At 38.0% G+C, this 22,730-nt stretch overlaps 1 long non-coding RNA gene across 1 annotated transcript; it reads right to left on the bottom strand.

Annotated features, from left to right (window-relative positions):
* Window positions 1-4,312: 4,312 nt before the first annotated feature.
* On the bottom strand, window positions 4,313-22,570 carry LOC116658254. The gene is made up of 4 exons (XR_004313538.1): window positions 22,394-22,570; window positions 11,922-12,092; window positions 8,409-8,532; window positions 4,313-4,748 (listed from the first exon to the last, which is right to left on the bottom strand). It is a non-coding gene; the product is annotated as an uncharacterized LOC116658254 (long non-coding RNA).
* Between the last annotated feature and the right edge of the window lie 160 nt (window positions 22,571-22,730).

Raw genomic sequence — 22,730 nt, 5'->3', positions numbered from 1 at the left:
ATGTATCTCTCTAAATAAATCTACCTTTACTCAACAGTGGCTCGCTCTTGAATTCTTTCCTGCATGAAGCCAAGGACCCACACTCAACTGAGGCCTGGGACATGGCCCTCCTCATGCCCCAAATCAGTTTTTCCTGCATCAAAATTAGGATTAATGCTATGATAAATATAATTTTAGGTAATTTGTTTGGGATTCTCAGGAGGAGGGCAATTTCTAGATCAAATAGGAGGAATGTGATAGCTACTAGGAAAAAATTTATGGAAAAAGGGAGTCATGCTGATCCCATGGAATCAAATCCATATTCATAGGGGCTTAGTTTTTCTGTATAAATATTTAGTTGAGGGAATATTCAGTCTGATATGTTAAAAAGTCATTGTATTTTAATTTTAATTGTGTATTTTTTGAAAACCTGTAATTCTTAGTTCCATTCCTAGACTTCTGAGCCCTGAAATTCAGGGGAGAGACTGAATCCTGGAGGAGGACTTGTCTCTGTCCTCTGAGCTGTACTTCCAGCTTAGAGGGGGCTTACCTTTTCACAGATGCCTCACTGGGGAGGGTCATATCATTGTGGCCTTGCCCCCTAACTTTTCTTTTTGAACTGAGACCTCAATACCATGAAGTGCATTCAGAAAACTTTTATTTGATCTTTCCATTTGGAAACAACAGCAGGACCCAGGGCACCAATTATGGAAGTTCACACCAGGCCCCCCCAAGTGAATGTAAACAAAGCTATGGCTGAGAACTCATGACTGTGGCTGGTGAAAGGAAGCGTAGTTTCTGAGGACTTAACCCAATCTTTAGCCCTCTCTACCCTGCAAGAAAAATCAATTAAGATGTGACCTAGCTCCTGCTTCCCAAGGCCAGTGCCCAGAGACAAGGCTCTTGACACCTAGTCAGGGCGAGTAAGAACACTAGGACCACAATGAGAATGCCCACTTGGCGCCTACAGGATAACAGCAGAGTCCATCCTTTTTGTCTGGCCAAGTGAGGGGGAAATAATTATTTACTAGTTTAGCTGTGACTGTTGCCTCCCTCACAGTAAACAAAGGGTTCACTGCTGGGAATAGAAAGGTAAAGGGGGGAAAGATATAGTTCACTATACTTTTTCAAAATTTTGATGTTTGAACTTACTTTTTAAAATTAAGTATGAATGTTAAAATTTAAAAAAAAAAAAAAGTAAAGAAAAGAAAAATGTGGTAGGAGAACCACACCAAATGTCCTGGCTGCACTGTGGGCCCATGTCCCAGAACCACATCCTACAAACTGCCTTCTTCAGCAGACAGACTCTTCAAAGAAGTGACTCAGATAACACGCAGCCTCCCAAACCTTGGCTCACCCTTGAACTCACTCCCCCAAATCCTTGCGATTTGGGGGAGGGGAAGGGCTGCTTTATTGGGTCTGCTCAGATTGCAAGTGATCCAGCCTGGTTGACTCTAACTTAGGCTCCATCAACTATATGTGAAGCTATGCCACTTGAGAAGAGCGTTTAGCCTGAGATTTTTAATCTTAAGAATCCCTCTTGTCCCTTACCTCTTGGATATCCTTTAAAATCCTTCACTTGCTCACCAAAGAAGTCTGTTTGGCAACTGGCCTTCTGAGTTTAAAGAAGAAAAATGTATTTTCTTGATTCCAACACTAAAGTCTTGGGATTCAGAACCTAGAGATAGGGAAAGATTTCTTCAGACACAGAAAACAAATAGTCATTTAAAAATTGGATAAATTAGACTTCATCAGAATTTAAAACTTCTGCTCATACTATGACATAATTAAGAAAATGAATAGGAAAGCCACAAACTAAGAGAATATATTCATAAAACATTTCAAAATTACTTGTATCTATAATATATTTTAAAATTCTTACAAATCAGTAAGAACCAAAAAAAATTTTAATGAGCAAAAGACTTGGACACTCACAAAAGAAAATACACAAAAGGCCAATTAGCCCATTAAAAGATGCTAAAAATGCTATTCACTAGGAAAATGCAAATTAAAACTACAATGAGATACCATCACAAACCCACTATAATGGCTAAACATAAAGAGATAGAAAATATCAAATGCCGACTAGGATAGAGCAACTGGAACTCTCATTTGTTTCTGGCAGGAGTGAAAAATGATACAACTGCTTTGGAAAAATATTCAGTATTTTCTTATAAATATACACCTATTCTATGACCCAAGAATTCCGCTCCTAAGCAATTACTCAAAGGAAATGAAACATATATCAATACAAAGACTTGACCAAGAATGTTCAAAGAAGTTTTTTTCATAATAACCTCAAGCTGAAAACAACCCAAATGTCCATCCCAATAAAATAGTTAAATTCATACAACAGAAAGTTACTCAACAACAAAAAAGGGACTAACTACTAAAATACACAACAATCTGAATGAACTTCACAGATACAAATATTATGCTGAACAAAAGAAGCCAGACACAAAAGAGTACATGCAGTTTGTTCCAATTATATGAAGATCTAGAACAGGCAAAACTAATTTATGATGGAATAAAACAAAAAGCATGGTTGTGTCTGGGGGTGTCAAATTGCTGAGGCAATGGAAATGATGGAAATGTTCTATATTTTGATAGGAGGGCAGGTTACATAAACGTAGGCATTTGCCAGAATTCATTTAATTGTGCACTTTAGATTTGTGAATCTCACTGTCCATCTCCTTCCCCAAAAGCCCCCTGCAAATAAATATTGACCTATACTTGGTAGATTAGACTCTAGTAAATGAGAAAATATACTGAGAGTAATGGGTGCCATTTATATCACATTAGGACAAAGGGAGTTACAAAAATGGAGAGGGGGAACATACTATGTGATGTTAGATTAGATTTGGAGATACCACTATGAACTCATGGTCTTATACAAATTTCCTGGCTTTGTCCACTGAGAGAGCCTAGAGAAGCAAATATATACCAGCTGTTATGAGTAAAAGTAGCCCCCTAGATCTTAGTTTCTAAATACCATTCTCCAACAAGGAGAATCAGGGTTTCTTGGATAACAGACTTCTGGAGAGAAAGTATAAGGTGAACCTGAAGAATCCTCTTGTGCCTGAAAGTAAGAAAGTACTCAAAGAATGTTGGGGATATATCAAAAGAACCCAGAAGCCAGGGCTCCACTGGCTAAATCTGGGACAATCTGAGCATCAAAAATAATTAATAATGGTAGTAGATTATGACCCGTTGAATCAAATAAGAATCTATGAGTCTATTCTGACATAAATAAATGACTAAGTAAATAAATAAGGAAGAAGGAGATATTCCTTATAGTACAGCTTCATCTGTTAACATAGAAGGAATGATGGAGTTGGAAAATCATCGTGGATGCTAAAGCATGATGCTAAAGCATGAGGAGGAAAAGTCTCCGTGTCTCCTCACCAGCTTCTTTTTAGTTATAAAGGGGAAATTAATAACTTTACAGTAAAGAGATCTGGCAGCCTCCACCCTAACGTACTGATCAAAATCAGCATTGTTCATATTAAGACAAACCAACATCATATATCTCCTGAGATAATGTTATATTCCCGTCAAAATGCATAATCTGAATTTAAGGCTGAGGGAACATCAGCCAAATAAAAATTGAATGACATTCTGCTATATTAAAAATAAAAAAGCTGTATTTTTTCAAAAGTGTCTATGTTGAGAAAGGCAAAGCAAAGCTGAGGAACTGTTCCACATTAGAAAAGACTAAAAACTCCTGACAATTAAATGCAAAGTGCGATTCTGAACTGGATACTAGATTGAAAACAGAAATAGGTAAAATGGATACTATGTAGACACTTGCCAAATTTTGAATATGGGCTGTATACATTTCCTATGGCTGTTGAAACAAACTACCACATGTTTGGTGAGTTAAAATAACACACATTTGTTCTCAGTTCTGGAAATCAGAAGTTCAAAATTAGTTTCACTGGGCTGAAATAAAGGTGTTGGTAAGAGCGTAGTCCTTCTGGAATGGTAAAGCACAATGTCTCCAACTTACTTTTGAATAAGTCAGAAATACATATTTGTAAAATGGAGCAAAATATAAACAATTAAGGAATCTGGGTATAAGGTGTACAGGAGTTCCTTGTACTATTTTTGCAACTCATCGGCAAGTTTGATTATGCAAAAATTTAAAAATACCAAAAGAGTAACTAGTAGGGATAATAGAGGCAAGGATATAAGAAAAAGTGTCATTCTTAGATCAGTAGGGTAGATTCCTAACCAGAGCCAGGAAAATGGGTTAGATAATAACACTTCTTTGCATTTAGATGATATTTATTTTGCAAATCATGTCACAGCCACTGTCTTATTTGATCCTTGCAATAACCTTGTGGCATTGGAAGGGCAGGTATTTTTATTTCCATTGTACAAATGAAAAAACTGAGCCATTTAAGGGACTTATCTAAGATCCTACACGAGGTTAGTGGCAGAATTAAAGATCAGAAACTCTCTCCAAATCTTCCTGTGCTAGTTGTAAGGAAATGGTTAAGATGGGCTGAAGTCAGACAGACCTGCACTAAAATCCTGGCTACCACTCACCTAGCTGTTTCAATCAGGGTACAGCAATTGTGCAGTAGTGACAAATAAATCCCTGAAATGTCAACACTTTAGCACAGCCAAGGTTTATTTGTTGTTCCCATTATAGTGTAATGTAGGCCAGTCAGCTCCCTTGAGACGCTCCCCTCCAACCAGTTAATCAGCGCTCTAGGCTCTGTCCTTGGGAAGGAGGTGAGGGTGTGGGGGTCCTTGGGTTCCAGCTGTGCAAATAAGAAAGAGAAAACGTAATTGTGGGTGGGCTGTCTTAAACCTGGAAATGGGGTGTATCACATCTATATTCTATTGATCAGAATTCGATCACATGCTCCCATTTAAATGCATACAGAGCTGGGAAATGCAATGTTTTCTGTGTGGTCAAAAGGAAAATAACAGCTTAGAGAACATCCAGCTCTGGCTCTGCCATACTAACTATGTAAACTTGAGCAATTTATTTAAAATTCTAGGTTTTCTCATTCATCAAATGGAAACAATGATACCACCTAGGGTTGTTTTATTAAATGAAGCACACAACATACATGACATACATGACGTGTACAGCATAGTGCCTGGCATACAGTAAACCATAAATTCTTACTGTTAATATCTATTAACTTCACATGTCTCTTATAGTCCTAGTTGTATCAATTCTCTGGCTAGTGGTGGCAATTATTCATGCCAAACTTTTCTATGTGCCGCCCACTTGTTCCTTGCTCTCTGCCCACAATGTAATGTAGATTTGTTTCATCAGAAAGTTAGATCAAGGCCTTGGAGCAAGTGCCCAGGAGGCAGGATGTAACATGAAGAGCAATAGGTTACAAAGTGTCATTTTGCAAAGTACACCTCAATGCAGAGGCCTTGGGCAGTGCAGGCAGCTCTGAAACCCCTGGCATTACTGAGATGGCCCCTCTCATTGTTCTTAACAACAGGTCTTGGCAACTTCCAACAAAGCTGGCTAAGAAGTCTATTTTCTACTCTGGAATTTAGAGGGAGAGGAAGGAGTGGTCAGATATAACATGAGAGGTCAGATATAACATGAGAGGTCAGATATAACAGCTGTCCAAAGCTTACAACTTTCCCCACACTCAATGTCACAGTAGTTTAAGGTGGCCCAAGTAAGGCCTGTCCAAAGAGGCCCAACTAGGGACACTCTGGGCCTCCTGGTGACCTGAAGAACAGAACACTGGGATCTATGAACAGGAGGAGTAGGGTGGACTCCTCCAAAGAGTCATGCATGACCATTTCTTTTCTGCTGGATAGAAACATCCTTTTCAGTTTGGAAATATGCACCTGGGGCGAAAATTTGGGACCTGCCACTTGCATAGGCCGACTCCATTTCCTACATACTACTAAACTATGATTTATCCCACTGGCACAGAGGGTGGTTTAATCTTCTAGTTTGTGACCAGAGTTGGGAAGTTTAGCAAATTTGGTAAATAATGTAACTCATGATGATGTTGCAAATTAATCTTATTTTAGATTAGTAGATGTCCAAGGTTCTCTTGGTATTTACAAACTAGCAGATTTAGAACACAGTAAAGTGAAAACTCAAGACTCCATATCAAAATTTGAATCCACTTGAAACAGACTGCAACTTTTACTGAAGCCTTCACTCAAACGTGCAACTTTTGATCATTCTTGTGAGAAGCCCTCCAAGCATTTCTGGTGGTTAGTTGTAAACCTTGGACGTCTTTGTGGCTCAAGTCAACATGAGTGTTCAGAACTCATGTCTTCTCGATGCAAGACCAAAGTCCAATCAGACTTGCCCCGGGATCAATGTTAGGTCCTGCTTAATTGTGCTGTTTGCCAACTAACTCCCAGACCCTGGATTTTACCTGTCTCAATCTATGGTCTTGTTCCATTTCCCTGTTACATTCATTATCTCTGTGACTTGATTCCTTTCTGCTGGTATCTGCCAGATTCCAGGAAGTCCTGTTTTCTTACTATTTATCATCAGTGACCCCAGATTTCTGTAATGGGGGTTCTTTGGAGGAGTGGTCTCCTTGGAAGGTAGTCAGGCAGGCTTCCCTTCTCATACGATTCCAAGGGCTCCCTTACACTGTATTTCCCATAAATGATACCCCTTGGATTTATGAAACTCAGAAACTGATTTTAGGAAATTGTTATGAAGTTGCATTTCCCTAGCACTTTTTCTACTTAAATTATGTGTTAAATTGGAGAGGTTGATGTGAAGGGAAGCTAAAGTTCTTCCCCAGCCACCTCTTGGTACCGCCACTGCCAGACATAAAAATAAATGTGTGAAGAAAAATTGAAATCAAAAGTTGTGGCATTCTGCAGTTACCACCAACACCTTCAGAAGGGTCAAGAAGTGAAAGAGCAGAAGTGAGACTAAACTGAAAACTAGAAAAGGTAAGAAAAAAAGAGAAAGATTTTGCCAGAAGCAAACCTACATGTAAGGGCTCTTAATCCCTTGCTACTGGTTCAGAGGAGGATGGCTCATTACACCCTACTGGTTAAAAGGCTTTTCTGGAAGAGGAAGGCATCACAAAGCCATGAGTCAGATAATCCAAGTGAACATCTAAATCCCTAACTTCCAGTTACTGAACCCGTGAAAATTGCTTCCCTTTCCCAGTGAGTCTCCTGGTCTGTACAACAGGATCAGTGACCCAGCCCACTTTACAGGGTGTTGTGAGGCTCAAATAAAGTAATGATGTAAGAGTCTAGTGAGGGGTTTGGTTTGCTTTGTATTTTAAGTTTCAGTTTACCTAAAAGCGTCTATGCCTTCTTGGAATTTCCTCTAAACATTTTAGGGAACCTGACAATCATTTCAAATGCAATTTGTTTCTATAAACTCCCCTTATTCCTCCCACCTTTATCTGTGTTCACAGTGGCCTCAAAGTCCTCTTTTACAATGCAAATGACCCCCAGGAAAAACACAGCTGACACATCTCTAAGTAACACTTAATTGTCCATAAATGCTTCAGCTCAGAGCAGGTATGAGATGTGGGATGGGCCCCTGGGAAGAAAGAGAACCACTTGGAGGCTCAAACTCTGTAGAGGCTCAGAGACCTGATAGCAGATGAGGTGAAAAGCAAACTTAGTTTGCTTCTCAATTTTGCAGAGGGAAAAAGCCGGGCAGGCCAGGACTGTCTTTCAACAGTTTTCTTATATGTGCCAATTCCTATCCAAAGGGTTGGAATCATTTTTCCCCTGTGATATATATATATTGTACATGTATAAAGTATAAATTATATCTAATTGAATTCCTTAACTGACAAACCATAAATGGCTAGACTGGAGTTGGAATATGAGGTTTGCCTGGGAGATTTTAGTGCTATGTCAGCCCCCAATTCACCCCTGAGAAATAAAATATGAAGGGATGAGGAAAAAATATTGAACATTCTCAGGAAAAAAGCTCAGAATTGTCCGTTTCTACTGGGCAGGAAGCCTGGCCATTTTCTATGGCTGTTTTTTCAAGTTCTTAATATTTACCATCCAAACTCTGAATAGCTTTCTTCTTGCTGTTCTGACACTTTCTAATGAAACTTTTTAAAATTTGAAGTATAACTGTGTATAGCAAAATGTGAACATCTTAAACTTGATGAATTTTTCCCTGAGTAAACACCTGTGTAACTCCAGATCAAGTTATACAGAACGTTTCCAGTACCCTAGAAGGCTTTCTCATGCTTCCACCTATAATTAACAGCCACTATCCCTTCTTTCCCATCTTTCCCATAGATAATCAACATTCGAACCTCTATCAGCAGAGATTAGTTTTGCCAATCTGTGTGAATCACACAGAATATGCTCTCTTGCATGTGATCTTTCAACATTATGTCTGTGCAATTCATCCACGTTGTTGCATATAGCAGGAGTTCAGATTTGTATTTAGTATTCTTTTGTGTGGATAGATCACAACTTACCCTTCCCACTGTTCCTTGCCATTGGGTTGTTTCCAGTTTTTGGTGATTATGAATAGCACTGCTATGGACATCCTTATATATTTTTGTTGATGGACATAAGCACTCTCTTCTCTTAGGTATACACCTGGGAAAGAAATTGTTGGGTCAGAGGGTAGGCATGGATTTAGCTTTCATAGATAGGGCTGAATAGTTTTTCAAAGTAGTTGTTATCAACATATTCCCACCACAAATGTATGAAAGTTCTGATTGCTCCACAACCTTGCCAATATTTAATATTGTCATTCTTTAATATTTTTGCCATTCTAATGGGTGTATATCTTGTTTGTAAGCTTTAATTTGCAACAAGCTCTTAAAAGGTACATAGGCTTATTGGGAATTTTGGATATCTTCTGTGAAGTACCTGTTCAAGTCTCTTGCCCATCTAACTATTGGGTTGTCTATATTTTACTTAGTTATTTGTAAAAGAGATTTTTTCAAATATATTTTCCATTTGAGTCCTTTATCAGATGCATGTATTGTGAATATCTTCTCCCAGTCTGAGGCTTACTTACCTCTTCACTCTCTTAATGGTATCTTTTGTTGACTGCATTTCTTAATTTTAACATAGTCCAATTTATCAAGTTTTTATTTTATGCTTGATACTTTTTGTGTCTTATTTAAGAATTTTTTTGCCTACTCTCACTTTTTTAAAAATAAAAAGTTATTATTTTCGAAAGTACATTGTAAAAAGATGTGAACATAGTATAGATTGTCAAAAAGGAGAAAAATGAGGGAAGGGTATAGCTCAAGTGGTAGAGGGCATGCTTAGCATGCATGAGGTTCTGGGTTAAATCCCCAGTACCTCCTCTAAAACTAAATAAATAAATGAACCTAATTACCTCCCCCCACCAAAAAAAAAAAAAAAAAAGGAGAAAAATAATCACTTATGTTGCTCCTATCCAGAAATATAACCTCTATTAACATTTTGGTACCTATTTTAGTACTTACAAATGTTTATACATGTAGTTTTTTTTTTTTCCCAAAAAAGTGGGATGATACTGTACTTATTTTTTAGTTAGTCTTTTTAAACCTAGTTTTATATAAGTATCAATTTCCTTTGATTGAGACTCATTTGAGAAATCTACCATAGTGTTAGAATTTTAGACTCAGATCTGCTTCTAGCTCCAGGGTCACAGGAAAGTCACTCCAAGTCTCTCTACCCTGGAATTCTCAATGTCTGAGGATTCACTCATAACAGAGACATGTTGCTATGTGTCTTTTCCTTCTTCTAGTGTTTTGACTGACTCACTTGTAATCCAAATGACCCCTTAGGTCAGAGTAAACAAAAACCCTTGGGGAACTATGTGGCAAGGTAATCCTGTGTCTGAAGCAGAAAGAGTGTAGGGGATACACACCACAGCTTTGTTTAAAATCAGCTGTGGTTGTATGATCTTAAGGGACTTCCCTGGAGAGGAGCTAAGAAATGAAGCTTCACTTTTTATCAGAAGAAAGGTGGTTTAGAGAGTTAAGGACTTTCAGGGGGAAAACAAATCACTGCTATGTTTAACTCAAAAACTGGGGAGAAAGAACCCCAAATTTTAAAAAGGTACCACAAAAGGTAAAAGCAAAAAGTACTGCAAAGATCTTCTGACTGGCTTCTTTCATTCAATAATATCAAATACTTGGTATTACTGTTATTGTCATTATTCCTGTTTTTTATGACTCAAATAGCATGAGAATCAAATAAAATAATAGAAATGGAACCTCTTTGTGAAGAAGCAATTGCTGTGGAAATGAAAGGATTGATTTAGCCACTGGGGTAGTCAGTCTTTTGTGGGAATGGTGAGGTGCCCAGACGAACTTCCTAAAGGAAAAATAAAATTATAGAATTTGGAAACATAACAGGACAAAAACATCCTCTATTATTAAAAAATAAATTACTCATTTGAAAAATGTTTGTCTGACTCTTATCCTAAAGCTTTTCGCTTGTTCAGTTAAGGTCTCTTCACCATGAGACCTGCTACCACTAGTCCAAGTCAGTTTCCTCTAACCTTTGAGCCATGCTATGTGTGGGTGTGGAACATGGAGGATCTTACGAGGTGGCTATCAGCCATCACCCACAAGCCTAGCCATCCATAAAGGCCTTTGACCTACCCAAGAAAGTTGGTGGAGGCCACCAACAGACCTGGAGCCAAATGTTACATTTGATTTCTAACTAGTCAATATTGCTCTTGTGTAATACAGTGAGAAGCTTGGGTACTTTTTTTATTTCATTTCTGTGGATTATGACTCATTCAGGAATTTGCCTGTTCAAATGGTCCTGCTCAAATGCAGATAATTAACAACAATCAAAACTCTGGGGATTATTAGCTCAGACTATAAATGAAAAGCCCTCTTCACTCTAATCTAATCTGATTCTGCTTTGCATTGCCTGACAGAGAATTTCTTGAAGACTTGAGGCCTCAGAAGAATCTTCTCAGAGTTTACTGTTTATCCTCCTCATTCCAAGTCACAGGTAACTTGGCCTTTACTATAGTGTTACTACTGTGTGGTGATGGTAGATGGTCTCTAGGTCTGGGCAGGGTCCTCTGGGCCTGACAGGAAATTTAAACACATCCTACCAGTAACAAAAGAAGGTTAGGAAATATTGTTGAACTGCCTTTTCACTGGCCTGTGTGATGCTAGAGGATTTTTCCTCCTTGCTTGGTACTGCATCCCTTTTATTTTAAAAAAATTTTGAAATGTTTCAAGAGGGAGGAGGGTGTGGTTATTAAGAGACTCTGAAACCAGACTGTCTTCAATTCCCAGGATCACCACGTACCAAATATATAACATTTGGGCAAGTCTCTAATCTCTGTACCTTAGTTTCCTCTTCTGTAAAATGCGGGTAATCATAGTTACTACCTTATAGGATTGCTGAAATGATTAAATTAGTTAATACAGGTAAAGAACCTAATGTATGACATAAGCACTACATAAATGTTTCCTGCTTATATACATATATACGTATAAAGAATAACATAACAAACACTCATGTCCTTACACACAAATCCTAACATTATGCCCCATTTGCTTTAGATATTTTTAAAGAAGTAAAATATTATAGAAACAATTACACATACACACCCAGGTATCCCTCCCCTATCATATTCCCCTCTTTTTCTTTCTTGAGATAACAATTATCCTGAATTTATTACTTGTTATTTTTTAAGGTGATATATATGAATCATAAAAATTATATACTATTATTTCACATATATTTAAACCTCATAAAAATGGTATCATATTGTATGAATCCTTCTGCCATTACTTTTTCCATTTAGCCTTGTGATTTTGAGATTTACTCACATGGCCATATATGGCTAGTTCACTCAGTCGTGTTTGAGTTCATGAGTATATCACAATTGATCTATCCATTTTCCTGTTAATGAACATGGAGATTGCTTCCAATTTTTTGCTCTCATAAGTGTTGTTGCAATGAACATTCTAATGTGTCTCCTTGTCACACATGTGAGAATTTTCTAGGGCACATACCTAGAAATGGACTTGCTGGAATGTAGGGAAAACCACTTCAAGTTTCCTAAACATAGCCAAGTCGCAATGATGCCAGGTGATTGTCCCAATTTTCACTTTCCCAGTAGAGAATGAGTAGTCCTCTGGCTCCAGGAGCTCAGTAATACTGATTAAGCTCATCAGTTTCTTCATCTATCAAAAGGAAAACAATATCTATGATAATGAATCCAAAAGTTCTTCTATAAATAAAAGGAATATCTTGTGAGATGTTATTGCTAACCCACTATGTGTTGGGCATCATGATAAGTGCTTTTATTTACCTTCTCTTATTTAGGTCTCCTATGCACTGTAAGAGGGAGGAGCTAGAGGGCAAGATTTAGGAGTACTTAATTTGAATTTCTCTGAAGTCACATATCTGGTAGGTGACAGGGCTGGGATTTGAATTTAAGTCTGTCAGACTTTGGGGCCCCTATGATTGCCCCAATGCTAAGCTGCAGGCACAATCTCTAGGAGTAGCATTAAATCAACTCTTGGTTGTGATGCTGAGTTTTTGGTAGAATGCCTTCCGAGAATGAACAATCTGGAGAGACAATATGGGTTTGGATATGGATATGGGTTTTTTTTTTTTAATTTAAGTGGTACATATTATGAATATTAGAAGATTTTCATGTAAATTTTTATTATAAAGAATCATGTAAAGTTTTGATGTAAATTGATGGGGAAAATGTCACCCCCATTCCAATAACTACACTTTACACAATATTGTCACCGTTAACCCTCTAGTTGTTGCTTAGTGTTTTGGTATTTTTAAAAGTAGGATTTGTAGCCACCTTAAAACTTGAAGTCATGGCTACACCATGGATGAGAATTTACCCATAATGAGCTGTTTCTAAATGCCAGACACTTATGCTAAGTGTTGTTCATATGTTAACTCCTGTCTTAAAAAAAAAAAATTGGAATGCAATTTGAGTACCATAAAATTCACCCTTTTTAAAGTGTACAATTCTGTCTTTTCAGATGAGGAATTAAGAACTAAAATTCTTCTGTGTATATGAAAGTTTCAGAGGCCCAATGCCAGCTTAATACTACGTTAATATGGGAGAAGGTAGGGGTGGGTAGGCAAGTGTGGCTAAAATAAATTGGCTGTTAAGCTGGTAATATTGAAGCCAGGTGAAGTATACATGGTAGGTCATATTTTTCTGTCTACTTTTGTTACATGTTTTAAAACTTCCATAATAAAAAGTAAAAAAGTTTTTTTAAAAAAAGATCTAGCTTTATGCTTTAATGACCAATCTTTGCATATCTAGGTATTGCATGAATTTGTATCTGATGTGAAAATCAAGACTTAATAATACACTAACTTTATAAAACATTTTATGGTTTCCAAAACACTTCCACATTCTGTCTCACAGCTACCCTCTGAGGTAGACAGGGAAGAAATTACCATCCCTATTTTATAGAAAAAAAAGTGAGGTTCAAAGCAGTAGATGTGGAACTTTACCCCACTTCTCAGAGATTGAATTCAGTGGTCCGCCCCCTTTTATTCAAAATGAATATAATCTTAGGGGTAGGGGGTTAAGAGATAAAAAACACTACGTATAAAATAAGTAACAAAGATATATTATACAGCACAGGGAAATATAGTCATTATTTTGTAGTAACTTTAAATGGAGTATAATTTCTAAAAATACTGAATCACTATGTTGTACACCTAACACTAATATTATATTGTAAATCAACTATACTTCAATAAAAACAACAAAAGGACTCTACCTTTACTGTTTTTTTCTGATTATAAAAATAGTATCTATTATTTTAAAACAATTTGGAAAAATTACAAAGATGAAAAATGTATATGACCTGTAATCATACCAATGAGAGATAATTACTGTTAATATTTTATATTTTATTCTTCCAAAGTTTTTGGTTTTAATTTTTCTTTACAAAAATTAAATATGGGGAAATGTTTTATAATCCTTCTCAATGATGTACTGTAAACATGTTTCCATGTCACTAAATGTCAATCTGCATTTATTGTATGGCACTATCATAACTTAACAACTTTAACAATCTCCTGTTAGATATTTAGATGGTTTCAATTTTTCATTATTATGAACAATGGCAAAATAAACATTCTTATACATAGTTCTTAGCTTACTCATTATTTTCTTCAGATACATGACTAGGAGTAGAAAATATGAATCAGAGCATATTAGAAAGATTTTTATACATATTGCTGACAATATCAGAAAGATTGTTTGGATGTACATTCACAACCATCCAGTGTTTGCTTCTTCACCAGTTCATAATTGCTTTTCTTTTCTTTTTTTTTTTTAATTGAAGTATAGTCAGTTGCAATGCGTCAATTTCTGGTGTACAGCACAGTGTCCCAGTCATGCATATATATATATACACATTTGTTTTCATATTGTTTTTCATTAAAGGTTACTACAAGACATTGAATATAGTTCCCTTTCCATACAGAAAAAATTTTTTCTTTATCTATTTTTATAAGTGGTTAAGATCTGTAAATCTCAAACTCCTGAATTTATCTCTTTCCACCCACTTTCCCCTTTTAATGGTAGGATTGTTTACCATGTCAGTGAGTCTGTTTCTGTTTTGTAGATGAGTTCATTAGTGTCCTTTTTTTGATTCTTCTATTTTTTTAAGATTCCACATATGAGTGATAAATGGTATTTTCTTTTTCTTTCTGGCTCACTTCACTAAGAATGATGATCTCCATGTCCACCCATGTTGCTGCAAATGGCATTATTTTATTTTTTATTACTGCGTAGTATTCCATTGTATAAATATACCACAACTTCTTTACCCAGTCATCTGTCAATGGACATTTTAGGTTGCTTCCATGTCTTGGTTATTGTATATAGTGCTGATAGTGCTGTAATGAACCTTGAGGTGCATGTATCTTTTTGTATCAAATTAGAGTGCCCTCTGGATATATGCCCAGGAGTGGGATTGCTGGATCATATGGTAAGTCTATTTTTAGTTTTTTTGGGTATCTCCATACTGTTTTCCATAATGGCTGCACATAATTGCTTGTGTGTGTGTGTGTATGGTGAAAGATTTTAAAAGATTTATTTAAAAGGAAAGGAAAGGAAAAGTACACCCCCAAGAATGGGAGGTGGGCTGATCCAAGGGAGGAGGAAGCCTGCTTTTCTTGATACAGATGTAATTCTAACGTACCAGTGAAAATATAGATTTGAATTTTTCAACCTCTAATCAAGTTAACTATTGAGCAAACCATTAATAAACAACTAACTGTTTAAAGTAATGATCTTCAAGCTTCACTGTGCATAAAAATCACCTGGGGATTCCTGGGCACCATCCCAGACACACTGACAAATTCAAGGGAGTCTGGAACCTAAAAACTAGCATTTTAAACCAGAGCCACCTTCCCTCAAGTGACTCTGATGTGGGTAGTCAGGGAAATTAGATTCAGGGGAACATGGTAATACACAGAGATGCAGGTTGAAAGTTTGCTGATGATGGACCTTATTACCTTCTAAGTCATGGGAAGTCTGGTAAGAAATGGAGTATTAACTTACTGTCTTTTATCCTGGCCTCATCCATATCATTCTACACACACACACACACACACACACACACACACACACGTAAAGAAGAAACAAACATTTTGTTTTTGGAGATGCCTTTATTGCAGGTTGCCGTGAGCAGTTACAGACAAATATTTGCTTTATAGAAATTCTTCTTTAGGGCTTTCAGTTTTGTTTTGTTCTGCATTCTTTCCAAGCAGCCACCTCTGACATCCTAACCAGTTGAGCATCTGAAAGTCATTTCATGTTCTCTTTTCTGTAGAAACTGAGATTGTCTGTAAAGTGGTTTCAGAGGTTCTGCAGTGGGAGGAGGTGGACTGAAGGCAAATGAGGGGCAGTGAAATTCTCTTGGACCACTGAGGCAGAGGCAGATTGTTATTACCTGGAGTCCTTCTCAGCCCTTTGAAATTCAAAGTAGGTTTTCAAGTATTTATCTTTCCAGGAATTGCTCCCCTATGCCCAGTTTAGGAAATAGCTTTTCCTTTGTTCCTTGAAAGTCTATTTTTGACACAAAATCTTCTTTTCATGGAATCCTTCAGCTTTTACATGTGTGGTGAAGGCGAGGGCTTCAGACATGTGGCCCTCACAGACAGGTCTGCTCTTGAGAAATGTGTGAAGAGAGGAGGACCTCACTGGTCACTCTTCAGTAGTACAGCTTAGTTTGCCTGTTGAACTTCACAGAGTGGAATTACGCAGTATATATTCCATTGCATCTGGCTTCTTTTGCTCAATATAATATTTTCAAGACTCATCCATGTTGTTGTATGGATCAATAGTTCATTCCTTTTGGTTGCTGAGTAGTATTCCATTATACAGCTATGTCACAATATGTTTATCCATTTTCCTGTTGATGAACATTTTTTCCATTATTTGAATACTACAAATAAAGTTCTGTGAACATTCATGTACAAGAACATATGCTTTCATTTCTTTTGGGTCAATACACAGGAGTGGAATGGCTGGGTTTTATGGTAAGTATATGTTTAACTTTTTAAGAAATGGGGCAGTTAAAAACTATCAGTTTTAGTTGTCAAGTCCATATCTTATGTTACTAATTCCAGCTTCATGCTCTGGTAGTTTAGTTGGAAACAGTACTGTTTGAAGAGTTGTAAGTCTGGGACTGAGCAGCTTAGTTCCAGACCTGAATTTTGAAAAAGGGGTCATTTAGCTTCTCAGAGTTTTAGTTCCCTAATCCTTAATTGGGGCTCATAGTTTCTATAACAATACAAAATTATAAGTAGTCTCAGAGTCCATCAACAGGAGACTGGTCAAGTAAAATACACTCCTAAATTGGAATACTACGTAGCCATTAAAAATGATGTAAATTTATATTTATTGATGTGGAAAGCTGTTTTTTCAATATACTCTAAATTTTAAAAAGCAGGTTAGAGAGGCAGGCAAAGTATGATACCACTTAGGCAAATTGTACAAATGGAGAGAGATATGAAAAACATATTTACTATAATATTAATAGTGGTTATCGCTAGGTAGTGGGATTTAGGGTGACTTTTTATTTTCTTCTTTATAATTTTCTATACTGCTTAATTTTATTTGCAGCAACCATATATGAGTCTATGCAAAATAATAAAGCCATTAAAAATAAACTGAAAAATGTTTTTCCTGAGGATGAGATGAGAGGATGGGTACATTGAAAAACGATAAGGTGTTATTATATAAATTTAAGATATTAGCATTAATGTTAATCTACTTGGCAGTATCCTGGAAATTATCAAAGAAACACAGTAAGATGAAACAATGACAGCTCCACAGAAACAATCAAGCTGAACACATGGTGAAAAGGCAAACTCCTTCGTACTGAAGGAAATCTGGAGTAAAGAGGAAAACACAGGTTTCTTTCTGAACTTTGAGCTTAAATCTTGGTGTTCTCAATACCTGTGTCTCCTTGGACACATTTTATAAACTCTCACTCTCCATTTCCTTCTCTGCAAAATGGTAATTGTAATAACTCTCATCTCATTTTGTTGTGAGGATTACATGAGACAAAGTACTTAAAATGATGGACATTTGGCACATTGTAGGAGTTCATTACATATTTGTTCCCCTTTTCCTCCTTTTCTTTCTACCTCTACCTGGGATGCAGACAGTAAGATGTTTTACACATTGTGACCCAGTTGGAGAGAGTGAAAGAGTGATTACAATGAACAAGAGGACTTGTGAGTTTTCTTCACATGAGGGAGAGGTAAGGAGTTGGTGTATGTTCTTGGAAGATGTTTTGGCTCTGGTAAACTAAAGGGGCCAAGAAAAGAAGAAGAAGAAGAAAAGCAATAAAAGAATGGACTACTTCTAGATGTATCTAGGTCAAGGGACCGAGGGATGTGAGATAAAGACAGGTTTTCTTTTGCACTGTCCCATTCACCACAGTAGGAAAAAAGAGACTCAAGGCATCAGATGCTCTGTTCAGAAGAAAAAAATAGTACAGTAGATTGGTGCTTTCTGTTTTTGTATCTCTTGAGTAGGATAACAGGTAAAGGAACTGGAAAAACCCCAGATGTGGGGGAATCTGGTCCTTTCCCATCATGCTCTGGGTGGATGCTGAAAGTGGAGGTACTATTTACTGCAGGAGGCTGCTCTTCAGCCTCACCCACTCACTTCCCAGAGAGACTGTCTCCTCAAGTACACTCACAGAACTGCAAATCAAAACCTCAGTGAGATATCCCCTCAAACCCATTAGATGGCTACAATCAAAACTCAAAAAACAAGGGGGTGGGTTATAGCTCAGCCATAGAGTGTGTTAGCATGCTTGTGCTTTAGCTTTGATTAAAAAAAAAATCAAACCCCAAAAAACAGCAAATAACCAGCGTTAGCAAGGATGTGGAGAAACTGGAATACCTGTGCACTGTTGGTGGGACTGAAAATGGTGTAAGCACTATGGAAAACAGTATGAAGCATCTTTAAAGAAGTAAAAATAGAACTACCATATGATCCAGAAATCTCACTTCTGAGTATCTATCCAAAAGAACTGAAAGCAGGGTTTTGAAGAGATATTTGCATTCATACTCACTACAGCACTGTTCACAATAGCCTAGAGGTAGAAGCAACCCAGATGTCCATCAGTGGTTAAACAGATAGGTAAAATGTGGCATATACATACAATGAAATATCATTCAGCTTTCTGAAGGAAGGAAATTCTGATGTATGCTACATGGATAAACCTTGAGGACATTATGCTAAGTGAAATAAGCCAGTCACAAAAGACAAACACTGTATGATCACTACAGTAATCAACTTCATGGAAACAGAAAGTAGAATGGTGGTTTCCAGGGACTGAGGGTGGGGAAAAGGGGAATTGTTTTTTAATGGGTACAGAGTTGCAGTTTTTCAAGATGAAAAAGTTCTGGAGATTGGTTGCACAATGTGAATATGCTTAACACTACTCAACTGTACACTTAAAAATGATTAAGAGGGTAAATTTTGTTATGTGTTTATGAAATCACAATTAAAACAACAAATGCCTAAAAGATTTTGTCATGTGTCCCCTCACCAGCCTGTTCCTCAGATCATGTGAAGAATCATCCAGGACCTGGGGAAGGTTGGCTTGAAGGCTCTCTGAGCATCCCTCTTCCCTCCACTCTTCCCTCCCCACAAGTCCTACAGCCTCTTTGTCTACTGTTCATTTGGCACTGGAACATTTGCTGCTTTGCACTGTTGGCTATCTCTAGGTAGTTATTTATAGAACTTATGGCACTGTCTCTTCCATGGTCTTCTAATACCTTCATATTTAACATTTACAATCACTTAGGACCATCTCATTTAAACTTCCAATTTAAAGAAATAAGCACAGCATAGAAGTTTTCACTTGTGGTTATGTTTATGTAACTATTAATTGTAGCTGTAGATTAAATTCTAAATTTTTTTCTTTCCTTTGATTTATTCTTTTGCTCTACTTCAGTGATCTTTTTGCAGCATTCCCTATATAGAGATGAAGAAACTAAGGTTTAGAAACTAATTTGTTGATAGTCGCACAACACACAGATGAAGGCTCTCTTTCTGAGCCAATATCCCTAACTTAAGCCTTGCTGATAGTAAACCAGCAGACACCTGCTTGCTCGACTGAACAGCTCATTTGACTGTTAGCTGCTTCCTAGACTTTGCAGCTTACAAGATTTAAGGCAGCTGACATGGGGAGGGAGAATGTGAAGAACTAAAATAAACTCATATTGAACTACATTGGTGAAAAAAAAGTAAGGATTTTGTCCATCCCTGCCCACAACTTTTTTTCCTTTTTGCAACAATTCTTTTACTGGTGGACATTGGGGCTATTTCTAGCTTTTTAACTTTTCATTACTGTATGCATTATAATACTTCTATGAAAAGCTTATTTATAAGCCTAGGATTTGGGGGCTACAGTATATGAATATTTTAAAGGTTCTTTATACCAATATATGTAAATCCACATCTACTTATCTTTGGAAAAAATTCTATCAATTTACATTCCCAGAAGCAGTGGTGTTTCAGAGTATCCATTTCCCCACTCTCACCAACAAGAGCTTTTATAAATTTTTTAAAGCTTTGCCAATCTGATTAGGCAAACGAGATACCTGATTGTTGTTTTAATCCATTTCTGTATCTGAGTGGCATATATCTTTCAATATGTTATTGGCCATTTGAATTTCTTTTGTGAATTGTCATTTTTCTTGTTTTTTTTTTCCTATGGGGTTTCCATTATTTTTAAGAGTAGGATGTCCATTTCTATCTAGAAATCAAATATTCACTTTATTTTCTTCTTCTTCTTATGAATTCTTTCACTTCATCCAGGAGATAATGAATTTTGAATGGAGCCTGGAGAATCCTATGGAATCTAAGGGAAGCTAAATAATCAGGACTCAGGAGGACAGGAACCTTTCTCTTCTATGCCTTCAGGTCTCTTATCTTTCCTTCTCTCTGCTTCATGGCTCTCTTTCTGCAGGTGGGCATTATCTGTTTTTCATGGGTGCCCCACATAGATGGTCTCTTTTCTTGTATTTCTATCACTCATTCTCAAACAGCTTAGGCCTCTTCCACCAACTCATTGCCTTTCAATTCCAAATTCCTGAGAGAATCTGATTGGCTGATGCGGGTCAGGTGTCTCCCTCTTGCCCAATCAATAACGGCTAAGGAACAAGGTTATATGGGGCAGAGATGGCTGCTGGGGGCCAACTAGAGGGCTATTAGTGGTTCTCAGAGAAAGGCGGTCATCACGGTTTTGGACATGCACCCAAAAGGTTTCTACTACAAGTTGCTGTTATCATATAATGAATGCTAATGTCTATTTGGACTCTTTATTCTCTGAATCAGTTATGCTGTGGCATAATCTCACTACTTGCTGGCCTTGGCAATTCTGAATCTTAAGGACTTGGAGACATGGAGGCAATCTATGCTGCCCCAATGAAATGAATCACTTTTCTCCTAGACATTCTGAATGACAGAATGGCTTAACTTCCTTATGAAACCCTAAAACTGACCTGGTCTGGGGATCTGGGATTAGTTTAGATTTTTTACACAAGATCACCAGCCCAAGAAATTCAGAAACTATCTGGTCTTGGGTACGTACCAGGCAGTGGCATATTCAAGCATAGTTTCCAATATAGTTCTAAAGTTCATATCCCATCCCCACAAAAGCAGCATTCCATGGAGGGTGACATGGGGTGGGAGTGAAGGCTAGTTCTTCCTTGATATCTAATGTGCCAGCTACCTTGGTCAGTATGCACAGTGGTTAGGGATGGGACGGTTTTTTATTGCACCACTGTCCCAAGAATTGCAGATGATTAAAATTCCTGTTTCTCTGGTAATCAACAGTCAGGGGGCCATCCCCAATCCCATAAGATCCAAAAATGTCCCCACAAAGTTTCAGAATTCACTTGAGGAGTCGTACTCCTTTGAGATAACTCCTGCCATGAAATGAAGTTCTGAGCCATTTGGGTCTATCATATGCAAGGATCTTTTTGCATTATGTGGACTGTTAAGATGCGAGCTAAGACCTCAGGGTAGTGAATTTACATGTTGTCACCTCATTTAATCCTCACAACAATCCTATATGGGCATGCACAATGATTACCTAAATACCAATGGCAGAATGAGAATTTGAATCCCAAATGTGTGTGACTCCAGAACCCAGGCTTTTAGTCTTATTTGGGACAGAAGAATGTAGATTGCTTTCCTCCTTCAAAACCTCACAGCACCCCAGATAATACCAGTCACTTATTCTAGTTGTCTGTTGTTGTAATTGTTATGGAAAACATACTCCATTAGGAACATGAAAGCTGTGTTCTAGTTTTGCTGCTCTGTATTTTCGGACAAGGCATATAAACTTTTTGGATCTCACTCTCCTTATTTGTAAAACAGAGCTACTTGAAGGCAGGAGGCCATTTCCTACACATCTTTTTCCCCTTTGGATGTATAAGTGTCGGGCAAATAGGGGGTCTAAAAGGTCGTTCTGAAAGAAGGAATCAAAGTGGGTAAACAAGATGGTCCCTATGCTTTCTTTCTCCTTTTTTGATCTTGAAACGGGGCCTTTACCAGGTTGGTGTACTATATGTACAGTAACACTTTGCCTTCTGAAAACTTAACAAGGCATGTCAAATTTTCCTGCCTCAACTTGGCGGAGCGTGTAGAAGATTACGTGCGGTATTCGCTTGGCCCCGTGTTGACGTTTGTTTGTATCGAGGCCTCCTTTATTTGCCGGAAATTCGAGATTACCGTTGCATAACACATGCACCACTGATAAACTGTAGTAAGCATCACCGAGGATGGCCAGGATTTAGGGCATTATCCCTCAGGGAAAGCAGCCCTAGAAACTTATGCAAACAAGTTCTTCCAGCGTGAAGGGCAAACCCCTGGCTGGGAAGACTGGATCCTGCGTGCACTTTGGTAGTTGACCTTGCCGGGGTCTCTCTTCCTTCGCGACTTCGGTTTCCTCACCTGCAAAATGGTGGACTTGTCGCAGACGAAGATCCCGGAGCTTCTCCCTCAACCCAGAGCTTTAACTCCTCCCACTGAGAGCGGGGGTGGGGCAAGGAGAAGGTCAGGCCAGGAGTCACCTCCTCGCGCGGCCCGGCAGTCCCTTTCCTCCTTACCACTGCCCGCCACCTCGCTCCACCTCGGTGAGGTCACGCGGGGGACGTCACGGGATTGTGACGCCACTAAGGGGCGGGCCTCCGAGGGAGGAAGGGGCGGGGCCTCGGCGGGCGACGCTTGCGCAGTGGGCGCGGCGCGGGAGGAGGCGGAGGCGGTGTAGAAGCGAGAGGCGGCGGCGGCG

The sequence above is a fragment of the Camelus ferus genome, chromosome 20 (genome assembly GCF_009834535.1).
Source record: "Camelus ferus isolate YT-003-E chromosome 20, BCGSAC_Cfer_1.0, whole genome shotgun sequence".
NCBI classification, from domain to species: Eukaryota; Metazoa; Chordata; class Mammalia; order Artiodactyla; family Camelidae; genus Camelus; species Camelus ferus.
The sequence above is the reverse complement of the archived record's forward strand: the minus strand, read 5'-3'. Positions and strand labels throughout refer to the sequence as shown.